At 44.6% G+C, this 27,378-nt stretch overlaps 1 protein-coding gene and 1 long non-coding RNA gene across 2 annotated transcripts in view; one reads left to right on the plus strand and one right to left on the minus strand.

Moving 5' to 3' along the window:
• The window catches only part of SCHIP1 (schwannomin interacting protein 1), a 416,513-nt gene that overhangs the window by 388,310 nt on the left and 825 nt on the right, over positions 1 to 27,378 (minus strand). The gene's annotated exons all lie outside the window — the stretch shown is intronic.
• LOC146785563 (uncharacterized) overlaps positions 8,664 to 27,378 on the plus strand; it is a 31,820-nt gene continuing 13,105 nt past the window's right edge. Inside the window, exon 1 of the long non-coding RNA XR_014970683.1 lies at positions 8,664 to 8,763. This is a non-coding gene — a long non-coding RNA (uncharacterized LOC146785563). The remainder of the gene's footprint in view (positions 8,764 to 27,378) is intronic.

Consider the following 27,378-nt stretch of genomic DNA (forward strand, 5'->3'; position numbering starts at 1 on the left):
GGTGTTGTCCTCTCTGACACACTGACCCCTGAGCAGCAGCAAGATTGTCGCCATCTGTTGGTACAATTCCCTGATCTGTTCTCCTTAATCCCTGGTGTCACTCAGTGGTGTGTCCATGATGTGGACACTGGGGACAGCACTCCTGTGAGGCACAAGGCCTACAGGGTGACTGAAAAGGTCAGAGCATATATCAAGGAGGAGGTCTCCAAGATGTTTGCCTTAGGGGTGGTTGAGTCCTCTAGCAGTCCTTGGGCCAGCCCAGTGGTCTTGGTCCCAAAGGCTGCAGCGCCTGGTGCTTCACCAGAACTTCGGTTCTGTGTGGATTACCGAGGACTCAATTCGGTCACCAAGACTGACGCGCACCCCATCCCCAGAGCTGATGAGCTCATCGATCGGTTGGGGGCTGCCCGGTACCTTAGTACGTTTGATCTAACGTCTGGGTACTGGCAGATCGCCTTGACTGATGGGGCAAAAGAGAGGTCTGCATTCTCCACACCAGATGGGCACTACCAGTTCCGTGTGATGCCCTTTGGGATGAAGAATGCCCCTGCCACATTCCAGAGGTTGGTTAACCAGGTATTGGCCGGGCTGGAAGATTTCAGCGCCGCCTACCTGGACGATATAGCAGTGTTCAGCGCCAGCTGGGAGGAACACTTGCGCCACCTCCAGGAAGTGTTGTTGGCCCTGCGCAGAGCAGGCCTCACAATCAAGGCTAGTAAGTGCCAGATTGGGCAGGGTTCAGTGGTGTACTTGGGGCACCAAGTAGGGAGTGGCAAGGTGGCCCCCCTGCAACCCAAGATAGATACCATCCTGGCTTGGGAACCGCCCAAAACCCAGACTCAGGTGAGAGCCTTCTTGGGTCTCACGGGTTACTACAGGAGGTTTGTCAAGGGGTATGGCAACATTGTGCACCCCTTGACCTCGCTGACTTCCAGGAAGCAGCCGAGACTTGTGATCTGGACTGACGCCTGTCAGAACGCCTTTGACACCCTGAAAACTGCAATGTGTACAGCACCGGTCCTCCAGGCACCCGACTTTTCAAAAGAATTCATTGTCCAGACAGACGCTTCAGAGCATGGTGTGGGGGCTGTTCTAGCACAGATGAATGAGGAGGGCCGAGACTTACCTGTAGCCTTCATCAGCCGGAGGTTACTTCCCAGGGAACAAAGGTGGAGTGCGATAGAGCGTGAGGCATTTGCTGTGGTCTGGGCGCTGAAGAAGCTAAGACCCTACCTGTTTGGGACTCACTTCCGGGTTCAGACAGACCACAGGCCCCTCAGATGGTTAATGCAGATGAGGGGTGAGAACCCAAAACTGTTGAGGTGGTCCATTTCCCTACAGGGGATGGACTTTACGGTGGAACACCGCCCTGGTACAGATCACGCCAATGCTGATGGTCTGTCCAGATTTTTCCGCCTTAGTGATGAGGACTCCCTGGGTGAAGGGTAGTTCTCCCCACATTTCAGCTGGAGGGGACACATGTTAGACCTGGCATCATTGGCATGAGTCTCTCCTCCATTTTTTTCTGTTTGCCTCCTCTGTTTACGATGTTTTTGCTGGATTATTGCTTTGGGCACTGTGCCACTGCTGATCAGTGCCACAGTGCAAGTGCTCCCTATGTTAAATTGTTACATTGATTGGTGTTACCATGATTGGCTTGGTTGACTTACTGTTCAGACCCTAGTCTAGTGCACTGCGTGTGCCAAGGGCGTGTAAGTTAACTGCTGCTGGTGGGCTTGCAGCACTGGTTGTGCCACCCACAGAAGCAGCGTGTAAAATGTGTCTCAGGCCTGCCACCGCAGCGCCTGCGTGCAGTCCCTGACTGCCATGTCGACTTGGTAAGGAAACCTACACCAGTCTCTAAACCTTCACTTTGCCACATTTCAGACACCTCTATGGTAGGCCCTAGGGCAGGGTGCATTGTTGGTAAAAGGTAGGTCATGCCCTGATGTGTGTGGCATGACCTAATAGTGAATTACAGCCATTTTCGTTTTTCACTATTGAAGGGCTACCTGCCTCCAATAGGCCAGACTGGGCAGACTGATTATTAACTCCATTATAATCTATCTGACTCAGGGAGCATGGTAGCAAGTCGAGTTTAGTATCCCTGAACTCAGAATTTAATAACACACCCTTTAGGATGGATGGTTTTTAAATTCTATGTTGAAAATAGCACTTTTAGAAAGTGGCTATTTTCTTGTCCAACTATCTACCGGTCTCTGCTGGTTTGGTGTGTGTGTCAGGGGCTGGGTGGCTCCAGAGGTCTGAATGAGTCAGTGTGGGGTGAATGGGGCGTTTACACATAGAGTGAGGGAAGAGTAGCCTGCCCTGCCTGACACAATACTGGCTCCGCCTCCTGCTGGGCGACTGATAGCCCTGCTCCTGCCAGGGACAATACTGGCTCCGCCTCCTGCTGGGCGGCTGAGGACTCTGCCCTGCTCAGTGAATAGGCCAGGTGCCTCTGCCTGGCAACACCCACAACAAACCTGAGATGGTGGGAATCCCCCTGTTTGGACAAAGGGAACAAAGGAGAAATGGGGTATAAGAGAAGGACCCCTGAACCAAGAACTCAGATCACTTCTGACAAGGAAACCTGTACCAAGGACAAGAAGCCTGCTGATCTAAGGACTTGCCTCCCCTTTCTGCCAGAGTGCTGTTTTGCTGTGGAGGAACCTGAAAGCTGCTTCTTTATTTTTGCCAAGGAACAAGGAGAGAGGAACTTGGTGTGTACTCTCTGAACACTTGCTAGGAAATCTCCAAGGACTGGAAGAGTGCCAGTCTCCTGCTGAAGTCACAGGGCCAAAGGACTTCACCATTTGCTGAATTGCTGGAAAGTGTGTTTCCAGTACCCAAGGGAAAATCTGCAGTCTCGACGCCAGCAGCAACGCCAGTGAGCAGTGGGTATCGGCCCCGGCTCCAAGTGACCCCGTCTCGACGCCGGTATCGACGCCAGTGAGGAGTGAGTATCGGCTCTACCTCCAAGCGACCCCGTCCCGACGCCGCTGCTGATCGCATCGACTCGACGCCCTTCTCGACGCCGTGAGCGCTGCTCCGGCCCGACATCCCTCGACACCGCTGCGGATTGACCCGACTCCGAGGCACGATCGACGCCGACCTCGACGCCGACATCTCGACGCCGTGGATCCTCGTTTTCTTCGTTTCTCAAGGTACTGTACTTGTGGGGTCTGTTGCGACTCCAGGCTCGACGTAGCGCTCCTCGCGGTCGACGCCGAACCTTGGGAATCGTGTAGACTCGACGTCGTGTGACTCCTGTGGGGGTTACATGGTTGCCAAAGAACTGTGCTCAGAAGAATACTTTGCTAAAGAACTATTTGCCAAGAAGAAACCTTACTTGAACTATTATTTTTCCTTCCAAAGAGTATTTATTAAGACTGTGGTATATTTTTGTCGTTATTTGGTCTTGTGCTAAGCCTTATATAAAAATACTATTTTTATAATAACTTCTGTGTCGTGTCCATCTGTAGTGTATTCACTTTATTACTGTATGTGGTCATAAATGCTTAACACACTGCCTCTGAGATAAGCCTGTCTGCTCTGCCAAGCTACCAAGGGGGTAGCAGGGGTTATCTGAGTGTGTAATCCCCTTTCCCTGACTAGAGTTGGTTGGTCCCTGTTTGTCAGAAGTGTATACCTCTGCCAACTAGAGACCGCCGGTTCTAACAATGTCATACTGTAACTTCTCCACTAGTGAGAAGTGAGAAGTGTGAGCAGGTGCACATCCATGTGCCTGCTGTCACTGCAGTCCAGAAAAAACGAACAGACTGTTCCAGGGCGCAAAACAGAGCCTGATAGAGACCCGTTTTGAGGCCCCGTTTAAAAACACTACCGTGCTCAGCACCGGTGAGGCCCGGCCCACTTAAAACCCTGCAACGTATGTACTCATGTGCACACTGCTCACACGCATAGTTCCGAATAAGAAAATATTAGAGACAAACTAATGAAAAGAAAAAGGTGACATTTAACACATTTCCTAGCCCCGGGCACGCATGCAGCGAGCCACGCTTACCCCGCGTACGGGAAATATTAGGGAAACAAGTGCAACTCTGCATTTTTTATGCCATTGCATTACCAAGGTGTTTTACTCCGTGATTATGCACAGCGAAATCAGAAATGATTGTGAATCAGCCAGGCACTCTTAAATTACGACCTGGCTGAAGCCTTAAATTGTGTTTGTTGTAATTTAGGATTGCTTTGGATAATTTAACTCTTCATATTCTGAATAACAATGTCTCAAATATAAACAATCTGAACTCTAGAAAGGGAAAAAGGAAGCCATAAAGAGCGAACAGCCCCCTATTTAAAACAAGCATTGGCATAGCCAATAGGTCTCGCCTTTGGGACCTTATAAGTGTTTAGCCATGCAACAGTTGCATAACTAAACACTTATAAGGTCCCAAAAGCGAGACCTATTGGCTATGCCAATGCTTGTTTTAACTGCTGCAATCTATTGAAGCCTCACGGAGAACATCAAAGCGGCGAAAGTGGTCGCAATCGCGATCAAATATCAAAGCGGCCGCGAAAGTGAAAGTAATCACGGTAAAGCGCGACGCGCGCGCCCGCGCACATGCACTGTAGCTCTAGGCTGGCATGGTAGCACTTTTTGGATCCCTCACAAAATGTCTTGCCAGACCAGCGCATGCGCTGGGTCAGGCGAGACCTAAACACACAGAGAGGCATTGAGGGTCACTACAGCGCTGTGAGGCCCTGTTAATGGCAATACACGGCTAAACAAACATCTGTCATGACAATATAGCACGAGAAAGCACTGTCTGGCTGTATGGATCCAAGCCTTTCCCACTGCTTCTGTTGCTGATTCTACTCACGCTGGCAGGGTGGCCGGTGTTTTTCCTTCTCGCAGCGTTGCCTCCCTGCCGTGTGCTGTTGCTGGGTCTCAGCTGCTGCCCTTTGGGGCTTCGCGCTGTATTGATTGTTGCTCTGGAAGGAGACTGATGAGGGAGCATGGCACCAACGGAGTGCTTAGCGCCTTAAAATTAGTTAGATCAGAAAGGGGCTTTATCGTGTATCTCTGTATGTTCAGATGCCTAAATGATCAGCCCACTAAGACCAGACGGACATTCAATTACACAAGCACGCACACAGACACACATCATACACCTAACACACACATCTCACAAACACATGCACGCTCACACGCACACCACACAAACACATGCATGCTCACACACACACCACACAAACACATGCACGCTCACACGCAGACCACACAAACACACACACACACACAAACTCTTGTTAACTGCAGTTTATGGTGTAAGATAACCAAGAATTCTCTATGGGTCTTGCATATTACAGCAGAGAACATTTTAACCACATTTTCCATAATATGTTAAAAAACTTGTGAATTACCAATAATGGTTTATTTGGCATTGTTTGAGCTATATTGGGCTGCACTTTCTGCAAATTCCCATTCAGCATTAGACAACCAGCACACACTGAGCACAGGGGTGCCAAAAGAGTTTCCATTGGGGGTGCGTGGAGGCATTGGTGGGTCCTGCCTAAGGAGCGGTAATAATGTACAACATCCACCGTCAAGAAGCAAGCCACGGAAGCCCTCTTCCTGTGGTGGGTTGAGGAGGAGTCATATAGCTCTCCATGGCATCATGCAGCTATTTCTGCTTGGAGCCTCTGTCAACCACTGAATGGAAATTCACGCGCAGTAGGGAACAGAGTCCCAGCAGCCATTTTTCCACTCCATGGGTAGCTAGGGATTACTTTGTGTAATCATGCCCGTTAGACCTGGTACCATTGACGTGAGTCTCCCTTCCATTTTTTTGATTGCCTCCTCTGTTTTTGATATGTTTTGCTGGTTTAGATGCTTTGGGCACTGTGCCACTGCTATTCAGTGCCACAGTGCAAGTGCTCCCTATGTTAAATTGCTGTATTGATTAGTGACTCCATGATTGGGTTATTTGATTTACTTGTCAGACCCTAGTACAGGGCTTGTAAATCAAATGCTGCTGGTGGGCTTGCAGCACTGGTTGTGCCACCCACAGAAGCAGCTTGTAAAGTGTGTCTCAGGCCTGCCATTGCAGAGCCTATGTGCCGTCTGGTACTGCCATGCTGACTGACCTAGTTCACCCACTTCCCATCCCTAAACCTTCCCTTATCTTCATATCAGACACCCCTATGGTAGGCCCAAGGGCAGGGTGCATTGTAAATATAAGGTAGGACATGCCCTGGTGTGTGTGGCATGATAGCGAATTACAGCCCTTTTCGTTTTTCACTATTGCAAGGCTACCTGTTCCCCATAGGCCAGAATGGGCAGTTTGATTATTACATCTTATAATCCTAACTGACTCAGGGAACATGGTAGAAATTCAAATTTAGTATGCCTGAACTCAGAATGGTAAAATACATCTTTTAGTGAAGTTGGTTTTAACATTCTGTGTTTGAAAATACCACTTTTAGAAAGTAGCTATTTTCTTGCTTAACTGTCCAAGCCTGCCTCTGCTAGGTTGTGTATTGTGTGTCTGGTTCTGTGAGTGACAGGGGCTGGGGATTCCAAGGGAGAGGGTGAGTCAGCACAGGGCTGAATAGGAAGATCTGCATATAGATGGGTGGGAGGAGTTGCACCTGGGACCTGAAAAGTGCTGTGCCTTCCCTCTACAATGCTGGCTCCACCTCCTGTGGTGTGTCTGATGTCTCTGCCCTGCACTCTAAAAGGAAAGAAGGAGTCAGGTAAACAAAGTGCTCCAGGACTGCCAAGAACTGGTTTGAACTAGGCAAAGGCCTCTCTGCCTTCAGAGAACAAAGAGAAAAGTAGTATAAATATGGGGACCCAAACCCCAAGACTTTAGATCACTTCTGGAACAAGAAGAAGAGACCTCTGCCAAGTAGTAGAACCTGTATGAGTGGACTGCCCCCCTGCCAGTGTGCTGTGTTGCTGGGTTGGCCTACAGTGGTGTCTTCAGTGCCAAGGAGAGGAGAAGGAACTTTGCAGAATATTTCTCCAAGGGCTTGAACTTGTGCTTGCCTCCTGCTGAAGTTTCAGGGACAACAGACTTCACCACCAGCTCCCCTCTGAATTTCCTTCCTGGAAATTCTATCTGCAGAAGCCTGCGTGTCGCTGGGAGCTGGAAGCGCGACGTAACAAGAAGAAGCGTGTCGCCGCCGCAGCTGTAGTCATAGCATCGCCGGAGAAGCATGCCGCCGCCGCATCTCCCAGAAGCGTGTCTTTGTCGCAGCTGTCTGCTGTCGCATCACCAGAGAAGCGTGTCGCAACCGTGAGGGTCGCCGTCGCATCATCGGAAAAGTGTGTTGCAGGGCCTGTCACGGCTCCAAAGTACAGAGTCGCCGCAAGGCTGCCAGGGTGTGCCGCATTGTCTCAACGTCGTTGCATCAAGGACGCCATCTTATCGCATCGCACCGGATTGTCGCATCGCATCGAGGCGCCATCTTGCCCCATCGCAACCGGGCCGCAGCACGAGAAGCTACGCATCACCCCCTCTCCGGTAAGGATCAAGACGCATCCTCTACACTGCGCAAGCATTGAGGCGCAATACATCGTCTCCCCCGAACCAAGGAACCGACGCATCTCCAACGCTGTGAGCCTTTTGTTTATTTTGCGTTACGCATCCAGGTACTTTTGTGAGAACTGTGTCGCATTTACCAATAACTTGAACTAAGCTAATTCTACCTTCTTTAAGTCAATTTTGAGTACAGTATTGTGGATTTTTGTCGTTTGTGGTCTTGTGTTACGTCTATTTAAAGAATACTTATTTTTATAAAAACCTCTGTGGTGTCCATCTGTAGTGTTTTCACTGTATTACTGTATGTGTTCACAAATTCTTAACACACTGCCTCTGAGATAAGCCTGTCTGCTCGTGCCAAGCTACCAAGGGGTGAGCAGGGGTTATCCAGTAGTGTAATCCCCTTTCCCTGACTTAGAAGCAAGGGTCCCTATTTGGTCAAAGGTACCTACCTCTGACAACTAGAGGCCCCCAGTTCTAACAATGCTCCACTAGGGTCTTACTACCCAGAGGAAGGATTTACAGTTCACCTCAGTGGAACATGGCATTAAACCAGGGGGGTCTAATGTAGGTCCAGAAATGTAGATGCTATTCCAGATGTTCAAGGTAGCCATATAAGATATCCATTTAATGGATCTACATTATACTTATTTAGATAGTCATTGGTTATTCTGAAAATGTGACACATTTCTATTCCTTGGGATTTTATGGACACTCCTACATTCAATGATTTGCCAGCAAGTAGAGAGCAGGTAGGTGATGTAGTCGGGAATTATGATAGGCAATGGAATCCACACTTAGAATAAGTGCACTTTAGAGGCATGTGTTGATACAAATAATACATGGGCGGCAACCTCCATTTGAGCGGAGGAGTGTCGCCCCACTGAAAAATCCCCCCAAAGATAAAAAATAAAATGGTAATTAATTACCATTTTTTCCATCCCCAGCTGAGTGTCAGGACGGGGGACAGGGTCGCTGCTGAGTGACAGAAGCCTGCCACTCAGCAGGTAGGAGGGTGGGCTGATATGGCACTGTTTAAAGTGTGCATGTCTTTTTGGCCAGTCGTTTTGGGACGGCCAGCCATGCATGCACACTTTAAACATCTCTAACCCAGCTGTCTGAGAAACCCAACGCTTTCAGAGTGCTGTGGAGCACTGAGTGAGAGCTAACCCTGGGATCGGCCAAGGGAGTTGCTGTATCCAGTTTCTGTGTGGAAAGAAGAGGTCTGGAGCGAGGACGCCGCCGAGTTCAGGTAAGTTAAAAAATATATATATATTATTTTAAGAGCACGTACCCGCTTCCCCCTCCCTGAAGATGCCAGCCACCACTGCTGTGACAGGAGAAACTTTAAAATGAGGGTACTTTCATTTAGTGTGTGACACTGTGCAATATCTATGCAACTCTATAAGAACTTACCATGGAAATTACAATAAACTACAGCTTCAATTCGGAAGCAATATGTCTTTGTTATTAAACACTCCAAATCTAAGCACATTATCTGTCTCCAGAACGCCGGACGCTACCTTGTAATATTCAGCCAGTTACTTTTCCACCATGTCTCCTCTGTGCTGACAACATTTCAGTTTTAGGTATTTAAATATATTAATATGCAAAAATACATATGCTCTGAGTGACAGCATTTCTGATATGAACCAAAAGATCTGTCTTTATATTTTTTCTTATTGAGTTGCATTCATTTACAATAGATTTTAGTAATATATCAATGTATGTATCCATGACATTTTCTGGGCCACCAAATATTAAGATCAGAATGCCCAGTGCCAGAAAAATTGCCCATCACCATTACTACGCCACTAAGTATGCCCATCACAATCATTGCCCGAGAAGATATCCTTCTAGACTCTAGTGAAGCATAAATCGACCATCATAATGTGTTTGTTCCTCTTCTGATGTTAGAATTTCATCCACTGTGAACAAGGGAGTTAACCAGCTCGTATGGTGTATTAATCACTGCATAATATGTCACACAAAAGATAATGAGAGGAATGTTTGCAAATAGTCTAAACCACTGGCAACCACTCTGGCTAGCATTCCATTCCATTGATTTTGATCCACTCTGCCAGAGTAGATAGAGACATGTCTTATGCATATCAGGACCTACCATGCTCCTCATCGGAACAGCTAGGGCTTTAAGTGGGGGCCAGGTCAAAGATACAGGGGCTAAGACGGGTCCCAATCGAGCTCTCCATTTTTGCCCTCCACCTCAGGATGAAAAACAAATCTTAACTCTGCAGCAGCATCACCCTTCACTGCCTTTAATATAGCCTTATAGCCCGCCGTAGCGGGCAATACTGGCTATTAAAGGCCCGCTGCAGCATTAAAGGCCCGAGCCGAAGGCGAGGGACTTTAACAAAGCAGCGGGACTTTAATTGCCGGTATATCCCTGCTATAAGGGCTACAAGGCTATTAGAACATTGTTGAGTTGCTGACCAAAAGGAAATCTCAGGAACGATGAGAAGAACTGAAGATTTATTGGGGAACGCAGCTTGGCATCCGAGCACCTCGACGATCCAGCAGCAACTGGCATCAATCGAGTGTCGTCAGCCTAACAATCTAAGAACGCTCATAGCAGAATACTCCAGAACAGGTAGCGTAGCATAAAGAACCCGATCACACAGGTAAGTTACATTTCAACACATCCTCCTCCTTAATAACATATTTAGAAGAAACTTAAATTGAAGCTAAAAAAACATTAAAAAAACTATAAAGAAAAAAAAACACAAGTCAAAAAGTGACATAATCTTGTAAATAAGAAGGTGGCTTGCGTGTTCTGACACTGCATCTTAACTCAGAATCATCTACAACATCCTCAGCCTCACGAGCAACCATACTGGACCCAGAAAAAGAACCACTTTCCCTTCTCTCTTGGTTAAAGTCAAGTGGCTTATCAGGGATAAACATCATACCAGAGCACTCCTCATCCCTACGCGATTGCTCAACAACAGAACCACCCCTCTGATATAGAGCTACCCTGCGCAAATTCCACTTTTGCCCTCCTTCAACCACAACGAAATGTTTCCCTACACCAATCACTTTGCAAGGACTAGAGAATTTGCTTAACCCCGCTTTAACTCTACCAAGCTTCAATTTGACTCAATCACCCACTCTAAATTTAGAATCAACAAATTCCTCAGGACGTTCACCACCAGATACTATCCATTCCCTGAGCCAACCTGGAACCAACCGAGACCCTGGTACACGTCCTCTCATGTTTTGGAAAGGAGAAACTTGAGTTACACTATGTGTGGTGACCCGATATGCCCATAGCATCTCATCAACAAGACGTCTAGGAGATTGCCCATTTGCCAAAGCAAGCTGGATGGTCCCTTTTACTAACCTGTTCGCTCACTCAACCATTCCATTTCCCATGGGATTGTATAGGGAAGTACACGCATGTTTAATACCACTCTTTTCCAAAAAACAACGCATTTCACCAGAAGTTAATTGCGTACCATCCCATCCTAGTTGCCAAAATTGTTGAGTTGCTGACCAAAAGGAAATCTCAGGAACGATGAGAAGAAACGAAGATTTATTGGGAAACGCAGCCTGGCATCCGACCACCTCGACGATCCAGCAGCAACTGGCATCAATCGAGTGTCGTCAGCCTAACAATCTAAGAACGCTCATAGCAGAATACTCCAGAACAGGTAGGGTAGCATAAAGAACCTGATTACACAGGTAAGTTACATTACAACAAACATTCTGCCACTAGAGGGCAGAATGTTCTAACAAATAAAGCCTTCAGGGAGCGCGAGGGGATTGAACTCCCCTCTGGCTCCCTGAAGCCTTTGTTCACAGCCAGAGCTGTGAACAAAGAAACATTGGAATGTTGGAGCTCCGGGCTTATACCAGTCATTATAAGCCCGGAGCACTCCATGGTTTTCAATGGAGCTACTAACATTCCAATGTTCTAATATAACTTCAAAGAGACTTGTTATAGTTCTTTCCCACAGTCTCATCATTTCAGAATTGAAACATTTTGAATATTCCATACAACGAAGCCATAGTTGTTGCTTATTTATCTTATGCAACTAGCAACTTTTGGCAAAGCAATACTCCTGGCTTGTTGTAGGTGTAATGTTACTTGTTGTATTATAAATCTGTAGGCAATGACAGAAGCAGCAAAATACCAGTCAGATGACACAGTATGCTAAATACAGATTTTTAGCTTACGTGTTTCAAGCCATACCCTAATTACATTGGTCACACCCCTTTGAGAGATCCCCAGTTTTTTCATCCTTCGTAAAGCTCTGGAAACAGCCCATTCCGGACTGCCAAGCAAATTTTGGGGTTATTTGTGTTCCCATCTGGATGGTGTCCACACCTTCTGTGTGCATTTACTGCATTAACAGTGCCAGTGCTCATGGCATCAAACTTCCACAGCAGTTGAAACACCCTTCAAAGTACCTGCATCATCCAAAGGACTCAACAGAATAATTTTCCATTGAATTCCATCAAATGACACTAGCAGGTATGTCCAGCTGAATTACACTGATAGGGGTGTTATAAGCCTATTATTGTGCAATGAATCATGCTTATTGAAATTAATGCCCTCTTTTGTCCATTAGAATTCGCCTGCTATCAAGTATGTCTATACAGATTTTTATACCCCTTTCAATGCCCATCACAATTACTTATTACCAAATATATCCATCAACACATTGTGTCCCAGATTATATGTGGCTGTTTACAGGCCACCGTGTTGTCTGTTGTTGGTGCCAGCCGTGTAGTAGGGCATAACGTAATTTTACTGATTTCTGGTTAAGGCTTTATCAGGTGCTCATTACAAACTAAAACTCCTCCTTCCTGAGATAGTATGAACAGTTTTAAGAGTTGAAGTAGGACTTGTTAGTACTAAACAACCTGTGTCTGGAGTCATTTTACACTTGCCATATCCCAGCAGCTACTTCATGAAACAAGCCACTAGAATACTGTATTTTCAATATTTTTTATCCAATTTTCTGTATAAGTTCACACCATTAAAACAAATGTTCTAGCAGCTGTGACCATCTGACATTCTCCACCACTAAATATGCCTATTGACGTTATGCCCATTAAAATGTCTCTTGGTTGATTCCAAAGGGTTTTCAACTGCTGCAGTGCAAAAATGGAACTCTATGTCAGTACATCCACACCAAGAGTTAAATCTAACAAAGTTTCATCAACTAATAAGGACTTGGCTGATTCCGTATGTTAGGCACTAGTTAGGTCTTTCTATATGTCTTGTCTTTCCATAGCGGGCTGTGCCTTTCTGGAGAGATTTTTCTTGGTTTTATCAATGCATAGTTACTCTAGTTGGGTGGTTGATGAACTTTATAAATTCACAGTATAAATACAGTGCTTGCTCATATTTTTTGAGAGGATGTGTATTGATGATAGCTGTCCCCAGAAACACGCCAGCAGGCAAAGTGCATCCATTAGAAGGTGAATGTGTCCAGAGGACATGGACCTTGCTTAGATACCCTTCCCAGTGCCCTTCCCCTGGTCCCTTGGCAGCGAAGAGGAGGCTGTTCAGAGGCTAATGGCAACCCTGTGATCGCAGTAGTAACCAAAGGGCACGTGATGTCACTTCTGCCAACCCATAAGGAAAAGAATGTGTATCCCTGTTCGGTAATACATGCAGTGAACCAATAAACCTCAATACTGTTTCTGTATGACATTAGAGGAAACGCCTGTCAGTGCAAAAATATTAATTGAAAGTTTTAATAAAGATCAGTGGATTTTCAACCAGAACAAACAGCAATAAAAATTTGGTGACAGACATTTGCAAACACATTCCATTCATTTTATTTTAGAATTCATTGTAAGTGGGAAAGGTACGCCCAGTAGTGGGTCCCGTGCTCTCCATGCCACTGGAGTCAAGCTATCCTGGCTGATGAGGGCTGAAAGCCCGAAACCGGTCCTAGGATGCTTGTTTGCAGTCCAGGGAGGACCTAGCCTGCCAGTTCAGGCTCTACTGTTCCCATGGGGAGCAGGGTCAAGACTAATTTGCATACGGCTGGGTCGAAACTGGAATGACATGGTGTGCAAAAAAACGGATGGATTTAGGACCAGATCTCTGTGCTGGGGTGAATGTTTGACATTGTTCAGCGTTCCGTCCATCAATTGTTCTTTTTGCATTTGTCACCCCGAGTGGGACGGGTATGCCCAGACGTGGGTCCTGTGCTCTCCATGCCACTGGAGTTAAGCTATCCTGGCTGATGAGGTCTGAAAGCCCGAAACCGGTCCTAGGATGCTTGTTTGCGGTCCAGGGAGGACCTGGCCTGCCAGTTCGGGCTGGACTGTTCCCAAGGGAGCAGGGTCAAGACTAATTTGCATACGGCTGGGTCGAAACTGGAATGGCATGGTGTGCAAAAAAAGTATGGATTTAGGCCCAGATCTCTGTGCTGGGGTGAATGTTTGACATTGTTCAGCGTTCCGTCCATCAATTGTTCTATTTTCATTGTAAATACTTCAAAAATATATATTTTTTAATAAAGTGTATGGGTTCTAGTAAGGGCGCAATTTATCATTAAAAGCACTTATTAAAACGTAAGTTGGTAGTAAAGAAACAATATGCAAAGGTCCCTATAGGGTTCTTGAATTCATATAATTTAGATATTCATCAGTCCCTCAATTTTGCTCAAAATTTGGAAGTGTGGGGCTAAATCTAAAATCTAAATCTAAAATGATCAGTAAGAAATGTTGTAGTTGTGATTGAATGTCAGATGTGTGTATATATTTCAACAGTGTGAGGCCTACCAGTGGCGGAATGTTTACCAAATCAATGTGTCCCATAACATAACATGATCATATGACAATTATTATTTCTTCTCGCTCTGACAGACAAATTGGAGATCCTCCTTTCGTCAGCCAATTTGGTGATGAATGAGTGCAGAGTAGGGCTGTAAGAATTATTTGAATTTGTGTGTCTTCATTTGACAGGCCAGAAAAAAATTGCTGATCAAGTACTACATGCCACAGATCAAAAAATGTGGAAAATCGGGTAATGCAAAACCCACAAACTGCCCATATGGTGGGCAGTTTGAACATTTCGGAAGGTTCATGGATCTCCCTAAATTAAGCTTTTCTGGCCAGGGAGAACTGATCCATACAAAATGTTTAAGATCGTTTCTCCGGTTCACATATTTTGCCAGTTTTCAAAGCCCAGTTTCTAACCCCCACATGCAGATTTAGATAAAGAGTGAATTTCGCCTATTTTGCAATTTGCAAGTTTTCCCCCCACCCCTGGTGTGCAGGATGGATAGGCGATTTCGGCATAAACAAATGTGTTGCCAAAATGGAGTGGGTGGTAAATTCGAAGTTTCAGGTGGTGGGTGGGGAAACTGGGGTAGAGGGAGGATGAACAAAGGAAAAGCATGGCAGGGCGTGCCAATGAGTGTGAAGTCTGATGTTTGTGGTGGAAAATTCCATTGACAGTATAGGGGGAGCAATGTTCTGGGATGGTGTGTGAGCATTACAGTGCATGCTGAAAGGGCGAAAATGCCATTGAGGAAGGCAACACCCTCAAAAATAGGCTTAGTGGAGAGGTCTGACGCAGGGCTTTAAGTGGGATGAAAAACCTGGCGGGGGGGGGGGGTCTCTCAAGGGGGCGTGGCCAATGTAATTAAGGGCGTGGCTTAAAACAGTACGTTAAAAATCTGTGTTTAGCATAGTGTGCCGCCCGACTTGTATTTGCTGTTTCTGTCATTGCACCCAGATATGATACAACCTCATACCTACAAGTCAGGACTATTGGCTTTGTCAATGGTTGTTAGTTACATAAGATAAATAAGCAGCAACTATGGCTTGTATAGAATATTGAACAAGCTTCCACTTAAAGCCATGGTGACACCATAACAATGTTGCTGCTCCTGAGTCTTAAAAAGAGAAGAGAATTCTAGAGAGAAAATTACTCTCTTGAAGGGATTTCCCTTCCCCCTACAACGCTCACCTGGCATGACATCATGCCGTAACTTCTCCACTTGTGAGTAGTGTGAGCAGGGCACATCGATGTGCCTGCTGTCTCGAAACGGGTCTCTATCGGGCTCTGTTTTGTGCCCTGGAAACACGGACCGTCTGTGCCAGCGCACAAAACAGAGCCCGATAGAGACCCGTTTCGAGGCCCCCTTAAAAAAACACTGCCGGTGCTCAGACCCGGTGAGACCCGGCCCACTTAAAGCCCTGATCTGACGGGAGTTTAGAGGGAGCCCCTAGAGAAAAGCAGAGGCAGGAGCACAAAGTCCGGTTAAAAAGAGACGGGAAGTGACCGGGGGCCCGTGGTTCTTTCTGCCACTAAAAGAGTGATGGCGGTGAAGGATGATAGTCGAAGAAGGAAAAATAGGGCCTAAGGCATACACAGTATTACACAAGCTTCCAGGTGAAGGAAGGTCAGTGCCAGAAATGGCTTCTCCGATCAAGGAAAGGGCACCTGAAAAATGGGACACCGTTTTTCAAAATCGCTTTTTGCATCTGCCGTTTCCTGCTTCTGTGACTGCGCACAGAAATCCCCCTGATTGCTGTGCACGTTTGTCTATTTCTGGTGGCAGGGGCAGCACAGTCTGGCAAACCCTAAAATAACACGGACAGCTGTGCCCTCTCGAGCTGTATGAACATCATTAGGTTTCAGAGCTGCTGAACAGGAGATTCGCTGCTCTCAAAAATAGACCCCTTTCCGCTGGGAAACCTTGGAGGTTGTTTTACAAGCCATGTCTGCCGCCTTCCCCCACACGTGATGCGTTTGTGGCCTGAAAACCGGCACATACATGTAATCTATTCTTGTTCCACGTCTTTGTCATGCCCCCAGCATCGCTGCCAATGATGTACCAGCTGGCATCAGCAGCTATCAATATCATTACCCGTTCTCCACTGTGGCATGCAAATAAGTGCAGATCAGTAACGAAGAGGCGGGGCTGGGCCACGCGCTAATAGCCTCCTTCAGTTAGTTGACACAACACCCCTCTCGAGCATAATGCAGTTCTTTGACTGACTGACAAAAGTGGAAGTCACACAGGCACAGATAGCAAAACTAGATAGATGATTGGTTATGAGCTGCTTGTAACAACTCCAAATATATGCGCTTCTGATACACGATCCTGACGTTTTATTGTAGTGTGATAGGATGTGACAGGATGCTGCGGCATCTCTGTGGGTCTATCTATCCATCCATCCATCCATCCATCCATCCATCCATCCATCCATCCATCCATCCATCCATCCATCCATCCATCCATCCATCCATCCATCCATCCATCCATCCATCCATCCATCCATCCATCTATCTATCTATCTATCTATCTATCTATCTATCTATCTATCTATCTATCTATCTATCTATCTATCTATCTATCTATCTATCTATCTATCTATCTATCTATCTATCTATCTATCTATCTATCTATCTATCTATCTATCTATCTATCTATCTATCTATCTATCTATCTATCTATCTATCTATCTATCTATCTATCTATCTATCTATCTATCTATCTATCTATCTGAACCCCCACTCAGTAATCCATTTGCAAACATACCACCAAACAAACACCACATTTGGTACTATTCAAGTTGCCATTTTGATTTTTAAGTGGCATATGGGGTCTATTCACAAAAGGATTTAAGAGTATATATACATATTGGTTCATGTTCGGAGAAAAACACAAAAGTCCACACTTTAGCTTTTGTAAAATCAGAGGGTTTGATGTGCGTACAAGAATTCCATGATTTGAAATATCATCATGTATTTGATATGTTATGTGTATAAGTGGTTTTTTGTGTGTACTAAAGGAATGTTTTTCATGTCTTGAAAAAAAACATCCCCGAAGAAGTGAACTATTCGCGAAACACATGCTGGTTTTAAATGCTGATCATATACATATAAGTTGAAGAATTAGATATATTAATTGGAAAATACTTTGTGACTCATTCTGAAAATAAAGTACTTATATGGATCCTCAATGAACTTTTGTGTTTTTCTCAGGACATAAAGCAAAGTTGACCATATAGGTGAGTTTTATATTATCCCTGTGTGAAATGTATTAACAAGAGCAGGTATCATTTTATTATTATTACTAATAGTAGACAAATTGAGAAAGTCAAGCAGGTATCCCCTTCATCAGAGGTGTTCAAGAGGGCTGGCTGAATCTATGCCAGAATTTCTGGATATCTCTGAGTAATTAAATGAGTTCCATTTATGCATATTCTATATAAATGTAAGATGTATGTGGTTATGAGAAAATCTACTATAAATCCGTCTACCCAGACGTACATTGACACATGGAGCCAAAATGAAGTATCATACAATTACGATCATGATCAGAATTCTGGGAAACACTGGCAAAAATATGAGCGATCGCCCTAAATTGTTTAGCAAATTTTCCAATGATCGATAGTACCATATTGCCTATACCTCAAAGCATATACATTTAGAAACACAAACTGTAAAGAGCAACTTAGGTTATCCTTGGTTGTTCTTGATTTCCATTAGACATAGAAATTGCTATGTAAGGATAGTTTTAAGATAACGTCATGAAGGCTCACCAAAATAAGTTCAAAAAGATGAAGGGAACCTACAACAAGACCTCAAACCTTCAATGTCACACACTGGTTTGAGATGGACCACTGAGTGGTCCTCTGAGCTGAGCGTGTGACAAAAATGTATTCTTGGGAGATCTTCCTGCATCCCTAAATAGACCCACATTGAGGATGCAGCATAATTCGTAATTCCTTGTGCCCTTACTAAAAAGAGAAGCCTCAAAGACTGCAGTCATATGGACAATGGCATGCCACTCTTATGGACATTTAAGCCACAGTGCCTTACCAACTCAAACAAACTGGATGGCAGGTATTTTCTTAAAGAGGTGGACTATTTGCTTTCCATGTAAATTTGTCTTCCTAATGGATGGAATCTTCCAATGACTTTTTGAACCGTCAGGTAGTCCTTACTACCAATTAAATTCTTAAATTTCTATGCGTGTATTCCGCTGGGCGTAGTGTATTGTTGCAAAAACATTGCCAGATCTAGTTGGTATATCAAACTTGAAATTCCATTTTTAACTTCCAATCCAATATAAATCTTTCGATCAAGCACTAAGGATAGTTTTGATGTACTGGGAATTAATCATGTGTCAGAGTTCCTAATCAAAAACACAAGAGCATATTCTTATCTTTTCTATGGGGCAATGCATGATTTAAAACATTCTGATAGAAAGATGGTGTCAGTTAATATTCGTGAGAGGACATGCACATGGGGCGAGTCAAAGAACAATGAAAACTTGACTGTGTACAATAAATTAAAGGCATGAAAGCAGGTAGGCATGCAGTTCATGGGTACCTGTAATACATTTGCATTAATTTTAAGGCCTTTTAACCCCTCCGCTGCGGCCCGAATTCCGCCGCAGCGCTGGTGGGGTTCGGGGGGTTTGTGGCGCCGCTATGCTCATGACGGAACCGCGCCGTCATGAGTCACGGGCGAGCTGTGCTCATGACGGCGTGGTTCCGTCATGACTCCACCCACTTGCGCTAATCGCCCGCACAGGCGGGGAATCAGCGCCGCGTGGGCGGAGCGGCCGCCAACAGCCGCAGCATGACGGAACCACTCCGTCATGAGCACACGGTGCCCGTGGCTCATGACGGAGTGGTTCCGTCAGAAGCATGCAAGGGGTTAAGAGGTTTCAGTCCCATTTAAGAAGACTGGTACAGAGGCCGTGACTTATTCATTCACTCAATCACTTGCCCACACATTCCCTCACATTGTCAATGTCAATCACGAAATCACCTACTTGGTGAATTTCCCACTTGATCAGACATTTTCTCACCTTCACACAACAGAAAACTGGGATCAGCCAGGAACATAAACTCAAAAGCATGCATTCTAGCCACTCAGTGCACCGCTTTTCTGAATCCACATGCAATTAAAAATTAAATGGAGACCTGGATTGGATCCCCATATTACACTCCCCGAGAGACAAGCAAATAACAATTAAAAAGAATGGGAACTATTGCACATTTTTGTATGACAATTCTTTCATATATTCGGTTAAAGTGAAAGTCTCATGGTACATCAATCCTTCCCTCAAACACATACAACTCCCAAACTTCTTGTCCATTTATGTATATATAATAACTGACTTAACATGCCCTATTATTCATGCTACAAATGCTCGCAGGCAGGAGGATATTCAAGGCAAACTCACGATTTCCGAGTACAAATCAAGATGCATGGGGTTTGGGGAAAAATTAAGTATTCAAAGGTGATTAGATTAACGAGTGATGCTACAATTCTAAACATGGGATGGCATTACTGAGTGATGGGGCAAATCTAAGCCTGTTTAACGGGGATAATTCTTGACCTATGGTGGGCACCGTTGGCATGTTTGTGCCCACTCCTCTGTAATGCCTGCACTGCTATATTAATGGTAATTCTAGATGTATTGTATGCACTCTTTGAAGAGTAGTGCTGACCAGTGGTAAAATGCTTGCCCCAGCACAGTGTTGGTAATTCTTTTTGCATTTAGCAAAAGAGCCCTGGTACAGTGCTTGCACTTGCAAAATATTGGTAATTTGTGGCACTTTTGTAGCACTATTACTGCAGTTATCTGAGGCCTCAGCATGTAAAATGAGTGTAACCAGTATTCATCCATCCATGTATGTGCCCGTTGATCCATTCACGCAGTCACTAATTAATCCAGCCTTCCATCAATGCACTCCTTTCAACCCTTCATCCAAAAACGAACTCATCCAACCTATACCTACGTGTCAATGTGTGCAATCACGTATGCATTCATCCATCTATGCGCTCACTGTTCCTCCCAACTGTTGATCCTTGTTATCACATTCACTCACTCAGCCATCTATCCAACCACAGACCCACAAAGCAGCCAGTCAATGAAGGCTATCTCCCATTTATAAAACGGGTACTCCTATTTGCTTTGCCAAGGCTTGTTTAACATTCTTGGTGTTCATTATTCCTTGAACCTTTCACCTTAGATAGTTCTGGGGTTTATATCCCATGTCAACCGTGCAATGTACCAGTTGCTAAGCTTTGCTCCACCATCGTGGAGAACTTGGCTCCCTAACTGTAAAGGCTTCTGGTATTATATGTGCCTTCACTTGCCTGTGTATATTATTATATACTATATGTTAATGGTTAACGTGAGTTTTGATTTATGAATCTCATAGGGAATTCAATATGAAAATGAATGATACAAGACCATTGTTCTTAATTTAAATGTACTTTTAGTGATTAACTGTCTGTCCTGAGCTTGATGTGTCCTGCACTTGACGTAAAAGAATATTAACATATGTGAGAAGCCCACTCCAGGGTCCATTTCACAGCTATTATATGGTCAAAGATCCCACCATGAGTATGTGGTGCTCTTCACTTTAATACCCTTACGAAATCATTGGACTGTCCTAGCTGCTCATACATTATAATTTAATAAACTACCTCCCCACCAGAGATAAGAATATGTTCTATGCACCACAGCGCTTTTCAACATAATTTGGACCATATTTATCAAAGAATTGGGTCGCGCTTGGGCCACACAACAGGTCAAACTCAACAGGGGTATACCCAAATAACCCTTTTATACCTGGGCAAGGGACGTAGTTTTATACAATAACAAGTGGTATAAAGGAATACATACATAATGATTTCTGAGTAGAGTACATTTGATTTAATTCTTCAAGAAATAATACTTGTGGAGAGGGTAATTAAATGTACTCTACTCAGAAATCATTGTGTATTTATTCCTTTATACCACTTGTTATTGTATAAAACTGGGACACACAACAGGGCGTAGCAGCGACTCAACTGCTAAGTTACATTTATCAAGCCACGGAAAGCCACTTTGCGTGGCCCTGAGTGGTTTGATAGATCTAGAGTAACGCAACACAATGCAACGCAAATCGCTGCTGTGCGTTACTCTGCCCCAGGGAGGCGCACCATGGGTGGAGCGTGGGTGTTCTCGCCCATCCACCCATGGATTTTGGCACATTCCCAGATTTACCATTACTGGTAGACCTGGAAAAGAGTCACAATGCTACACAGTTCCAGGTGAGGCGTAACGTGGAGAAATATCTTTATTTCTCCTAATTTTTCCTCTTACTATGTGTGCAGCATTGTACTGCATACTTAGAAAGAGAAAAATACCTCAGGAGATTGTGTTGTGCTGGAAGGTGTCCCTTCCTGTACAAAAACAGTCCTGCTTACAACGCAGGGTGCCTGTGTTGGCGCTAGGCAGCACATTGTGCGCCAGCACAAGCAAAAGACAGGAATGTGCCTTATAATGTTAAATACGGCGCATTCCTGACCTTTCCCTATTACGCCAGGCAGCAAGGTGGCTTGCTGTGCTGCATGATTTTTGATAAATGTGCCCCTATGTGTTTGAAATGCATGTAATGCAAGCCCATCCAAATGTTCTTTCTCTAAGTCTCTTTACCTAAAAATTCCCTCCAATGTTAATGTTTTACTTGTGATATATCATTAATAATTGAACCTTTGTTGTCTAATGGTTTCCTGCTGATATTTTGCTAGCGAAATTCAGACTTTGGCAAGATTTAGACTCATTTTTGTTCAAATATTACTTGACAATGCCAACAGGACTCTCTCCCAGCTGATCACCAAGCAGCTGTTGGAAACATGTTACTTATAAATGTACAGTGAGCATGCAGCCTCAGCTGTGATCGTCTGTGGTCCGTGCAGGTAACGGCGGTGGGGCGCTGGGGCCGGGTGGGGGGATTTCGAGGGACGATGCAGAGGGAAAATTCATTATGTAATTTATTTTCCCTTAGCATCGTCCCTCGAAATCCCCCCCCCACCCGGCCCCACCACCCACCGCTTTTACCTGCACGGACCGCGGCTGGCTTTGATGTTGATATTTTTTACGAAGAATCTTTATTCGTTTTACACACAACACAACATACAGCTGTAAATACGTCATAGTAAAGTACAAAATACAGTACATCTCCATTTGCATTATTTTGCCCACTAGGTAGCGGGGGCGAATCGCCGTGCTCGACATTAGCACCAAACAATAACGACATTAATTCACTTCAGAGATTAACAGCAGATGTTACTGTACGAAGTTGTATCAAAACATAATGTAAAAGAGAAAAAACTAATAAACTTGATACCACCTTACTAGTGTGCCTGCCCTATAAGTATCATGAGTATCATTGGGAGGGATTATGCAGAGCAGATGTTGTGTTTGTGTGGGTGCGCTCAGGCCAGGCCGGAGGTGTGGGACAGTTATATCTGAATGCCGCGCCCGCGTGTGTGTGACCCATCTCTCCGCTTAGGAGCGTGCCTTAGTGTGGGTGCACGGGGTATCCCAGTTATGTTGGCCAGGTGCGGCATCAGTGCTACTGTCATGCCACTCATGGTCATTTGTGTCCCGAAGTCTGGCTTCTATAGTGGTTACATAGTGTTGCCAGTCCACAGGCAGCACCCAAGCCGTTGGTCGTGGGGGTTGAAATGTCAATGTGTCGTGTTCGGCCAGTAGGGCACGCCGAAGAGCAAGCAGCCATGTCTAGTGGATGGGCCCACGGGTACTTCCAGGTCATGGCCAGAGAGAGTTTGGCCAGAACCAGTGCCAGGTCAATGAATTTGTTGAGGTTCTTACGGCGTGCGTTCCATTTTGGAATGCCCAGCAGGTAGTGAGCACCCTGAATTGGAATTGTGGTTCCTGTAGGCTGTGATGCTGATAAGCATTAGTCTTTGAAACTGTGGACCTGTGCTGAAGGTCTGTGTAAGGAGAACCTTTAGAATGTTAGCTCGATGCCATATGGACAGGTAAAACCTTGAAAAAGAAAAACAATGAAATTATCCTTGTTGCCACTTCATTAACTAGGCTTTAGTGTGAAGTTGAACTGGTAACAGCTAAAAGATATTCAATAACACTTGTTGAGATGAAGTAACCCGAGGTGCAGTCAACTGGGAATCTTTGGCTTTCCTGTGGCAGGACACAATTATGGTTAAAGGGTATGATACTTTAAGAGGCCCCGCACACAAGTTTTATTCTACCTGTTTAAATTGTGAAATTCACACAAAGGATTTGTGGCCCTGGGCTAAGCATAATTTGGGGCCCTGTTCGGAACATCTTTGAATGTATGATCCAATTTCAGATTTTTTATGCACTCTGAAGCCAGGCCACTGACACTGCACAGGCAGACTGGTCCAAATTCTATATGTGTTTTCAACTAAAATTAAGGAACAGCGATGTGTGTTTTCAATATTGTAATGTAGCAGCAGCTCCCTATTATTATTGTAGATAATCTCCGTGACCCACTGTCATTTCTCATAAAAAGAACTTTTTTAGGTCTCGCCTGACCCAGCGCATGCGTTGGTCTGGCGAGACTTATTGAGAGGGCTCCAAAAAGTGCTACCAGGCCAGCCTAGAGCTACAGTGTATGTGCGCGGGCGCGCGCGCCGCGCTTTACCGCGATTACTTTCACTTTCGCGGCCCCACGACCGCTTTGATGTTTGATTGTGATCCCGATCGCGGTCACTTTAACTTTTGCGGCCGCATGGCCGCTTTGCATTGCCAATACATCTTGCTTTTGGGACCTTATAAGTATTTAGTTATGCAACTGTTGCATGGCTGAACACTTATAAGGTCCCAAAGGCGAGATCTATTGGCTATGCCAATGCTTGTTTATGGATGTTGCATGGTGCTGAAAAACATAAACACAACATTTCTCTGCAAAATGTCTGGAATAGTCTGCCACATTTTGCCATACAGGAAAATGCTAATTTAAACTATCTATGTTTCAAAATCATTCAAAGTCATCAGGACAAGACTGTGTGATCTATCAGGGGCTCCCTGGCAGGCTGGGGCCCTGGGCCAGAGCCCACTTTGCCCATGCCTTAAAACTTCTCTGGGAGGACTAGTTTCAGCAGGAAATGTTTTGTGGGAGCCTGGTTAAAGAAGAAAATGCATTGGAGATGTTTTTTCATAACGCAGTCCCACTGCCATTGTCTTGTGTGATTTTTTTTTAATGTGAGCTATGCACCTGCTTTAGAATTTTGCACAATTTTACCTAATTTTGCGTGAAGTTTGGGGAAATTGTGTGAAAAACACAATATTGCAAATTTTTACTCTTCAATCATACATCTTATGAACGGCTTATACATAAAATTAGGTTCCTCTCTAAAAGTAATGAAGAGTTTCCTACATCAGCTTGCACAAGACTGTATCTCCTAAAGCCTATTCTACCAATCATGAACAGGACAGGAGCAGTGAAAATGTACCCAGCAAAACCTTGTCAATTTCTCGGCACTTGTCTCTGAGGGGCTCCAATCCAGTGATCACACTTCTGTTCATGTTTCTAGTCAGACTTCCCCGACTGCTGTCAATTTGTCTGTGTCAGCTATTCATACTAGACTGTATCCTGAAGGAACTGGCGGAAACTGTGCAACCAACCTTGAACAAGATACCCGCGGAGTCTATTGACCAGAGACCCTTGAGAATCCCAAGTGGTATCAAAATACTGAATGGCATTGAGTTGGAATGATTGTGTCTTCATCAGACAGTGCAAGATACAACAAAAGAAAGTGCCATGATCTGTTTCGTTTATACATGCACACATGGGTATTTGCAGAGCACAAACCAAGTGTGAAATCCAGAGAGCATTGAACAAGAGGGTCAGCCCTGAGGTCTGATGATGCTCACTTAAAATATGGCAGGATGCAGTGAAAGGGGCTACCTATTGTGTCACCGTGTGGTATTCTTTGCGGGGAACATCGTTTACAACGCGGGGATTACATCGCGATGCCATTACATCGCGGTTTTTACAACGCAACTCGTTACAACGACTTGCACTAGATGGCGCTCTAGGACAAGGAATAGTATAATTTACTATCCAACACCTTCCCTACTGTACGTAGACTGGAGTTGGAATAGTAAATTATACTACTCCTAAGTCCTATTCCTTGTCCTAGAGCGCCATCTAGCGCAAGTCGTTGTAACGACTTGCGTTGTTAAAACCGCGATGTAGTGTACCGCGATGTAAATGCATGCGTTGTAACGTCATACATCCTTCTCTGCAGCGATGGGTCTTTAGATCCTTCCACATAGTGGAGTATGTTTGGGGTAGATCTGAGGTTGACAGGGGGTTTCTTACAGGTCTTTGGGGTGTATTTACTGACAATCTGCCTTTATTTCTTCCCTTTTTTTGCATTTTTAGGTCTAGGTTACAGACAGCCTTGGCTGCCTGTAATCTGATCTATTATTCCTAACATCTACTAAAGTGGGCTTTGGGTTAACCCCTTGCTCACGACTGGATGGCTGTGGTGTCTATCTCAGTCTTTCATCTTGACTCAATGGCTTTCCTCCTTTTTCATGTTTATTCTGCCCAAAAGCATTTCACTGTGAACAGCGTTCTGACTGGTTGACTTGTATCCTTCCTCTGCTGACATTGCTTGCATTCAGGGAACTACTTTTTTGTTTTACCTAAAGAAATCTATGGGAAGGGGTGTGTTGTTCAGCTCTTTTCCTTGTGTGCTGCTTTCCCATTCTTTTCCCCACTCCCTTGCTTTAAGTTTCTTCTTCCCCTCCCCCAGCTGGCCCATTGTATTCTCCAAACCTCACTATCTCGCTCATTTTTAAAAAATATGTCCCCTACCCCCACTTCTGTAATGCTTCTCTACACCCCCCACTTAGCATCCCATTTTCATACTCATGTTACATTTAATGTATGCACATACCTCTGTATATAGATAATATTTAACATGTGATGAAAATACATTTAAAAAAGTAACTTGATTTAATTGCATCAAGCCTGTATCACTTTACATTACAAAGATAAACGTCTTCCATATGTTTAACCACTACGAACCTATATAATGTAAATATGCTTCGAACATCAATCATTGCTGGCTGCATATGTAACGCTGAAATAGTTTTCAAATAACATATAATGATAGAAAAAAAGCAATTTGTCCGAGAGGGATATAAGTGTAATAATTAATTTTTTAAATTTCGGTGCTATTGAAACTTGCGCATAAATGCACTTTAGACATCCGGGTTACACTGATATTTGCCGATAGACGGACTTATCTCGTGCATAAGGCACTTGGCTGTCACTCCATCCCAAGGGGATTAAAGGTCTCCATAGATACCCCACTGGAGACAGAGGGATGGACAGAGACAGGATGAAGCTGATGTCTGGTCGTGTGCACAAGATGGAGCCTTTAGCTTCAGTATGGAGTCCCTGCAAGCAATCAGCTGCTTACAGTAATGACCACAGCATGATAATTACAGGAAGGAATACAATTATGGCAGTTTCATTCTGCTTTAAATGCACATATATAAATGCTGTCACGCACAGACATACACACACACACATACAAGCACTCACAAGGGGGACATATACACTCATTAAACCACACAGAAATATGGGTAGACAAATGTATACACAAACACATGTATCCATACTCGCAATTATTTATACATACGTCTGCCTTTAAATACGCACAAATACATGGCCACAAAATGACACACATGTAAGTACGTACATGAATACCATACCCACGCCCACTACACCCACACATACATACAAACTTACAGACATGCATGCGCACAATTAAACATCCCCCTCAAGTACACAAATATATAAATATACAGTTACACAAACAAAAACACAGGTACCCATGCACACATTTATACCAACTCATATTTAAACACGTGTATGCTCACAAACACAGATAGCCACACTCACGAACTCCACACACACAAAGAGACCCGCACACAGATAGAAACTGACATTTACACAAATTAAAACACCCACACACAAGTAAAAGCAGGCACGTGCACACTCTGTACACAGAAATATGCGCATTCATACACATTTACATATGTAGACACGC

This window comes from Triturus cristatus, chromosome 11, assembly GCF_964204655.1.
Source record: "Triturus cristatus chromosome 11, aTriCri1.1, whole genome shotgun sequence".
Lineage (NCBI taxonomy): Eukaryota > Metazoa > Chordata > Amphibia > Caudata > Salamandridae > Triturus > Triturus cristatus.